Here is a 1,309-nt window from a genome sequence, read left to right as displayed (position 1 = left end):
GCCCCGTCCCCTGGGGGGTGATTTCTCGCTTTCTGTCTCTCTGTCTCTCTCTCTGCCTGGTGACTGCACACGCCCTGTAGCAAAAAACCTCTCCAAATAAATAAATAAATAAATAAATAAATAAATAAATGAATGAATAAATAAATAAATTCATATGTCAATTTTCCTATGAACTTTTTGAGGTCCCCTCATATTTATCCTCTGATTATGAGTGTATTTTGAAGAATCTTTTCAAGTTTCTTGTTTTACCCTTGAGTACTAAACTCTATAGTCACTTTTTCTTTGTTCTATTATTCCATTCTAAGGGACCTGGGGAGGGCCATTCTTACCCACCACATGCCATCAATCTTGCTATGCAGGTGAGGTTGCCTCAGTAACTGTGGTGTATTTCTCCTACTTGGACCTTGGTATAACATCATGTGATGATCAGTAAACTCCCATTTCTCTTTAAGGTAAAGCTTAAATCTTCCTTTCTGCTCACTCCAAGTTTTAAACAGAGCCTTTTTCTTTTAGCTAGTAACAATTTAAAGATTCACTGAATCTATCTATGACCTGTAAGTCCCCCACTTTAAGATATACCAACTTCTCCAGCCAAAACAATGGCTAACCTCCATGTACTGATCTACGGTAACTTCTGCTTTTCTGAAGTGTCTAAGAGACACTAAGAGTGTCTAAGAGATCTGTTGTAACCCAGCCCCCTTGGTAACATTTTCTCAAGGCATCTTGAGATCATGTTTCCCTGGTCCCTCATACTGGTGTAGAGTAAGTCTCCAATATTTCACAGAGTTTGGTTTTTTGTTGTTGTTGTTGACACTAGATGCACACCATCTGTAGCATTTTATGGTTTATTACTATGAACCTGCTCTGAAAGGAAAATAATATTGTACTGATCAGGCTTGTCATTTACTTAGCAGTCATCTGGGAAATCAGGTCAAGGCTATCCCTTACTTAAAATTATCCATTGCCTTCTCTAGCAGAGACAGTAATGACCACCCACTATTTTACTTCTTTCTGTACATTTTGGAGACCTCTTGTGGTTATGTAGGGCCATGTGCCTAGTACTGAATAAAATATGAATAAAAGTGGCATGTTTCACTCTGGCTGAAATGGTGAAATTCTCATGTATCATTCTGAACTCTTTTTCCATGTCTCAACAGCTGAAGATGATCAGTAGTTTAGATGACATAGATATCCTATGTCAAAGCCTCTGCTGCCTGGAGTCCTGGATAACTGTGTGGAGCAGACAACCCCTGCTAATCCACATGGATCACACATACAGTGTAGTAAAGGATAAAATGTTTTCTTATGT

The sequence above is a fragment of the Tupaia chinensis genome, unplaced genomic scaffold (genome assembly GCF_000334495.1).
Source record: "Tupaia chinensis unplaced genomic scaffold, TupChi_1.0 Scaffold000185_1, whole genome shotgun sequence".
Lineage (NCBI taxonomy): Eukaryota > Metazoa > Chordata > Mammalia > Scandentia > Tupaiidae > Tupaia > Tupaia belangeri.
This window is presented reverse-complemented; position numbering follows the sequence as displayed.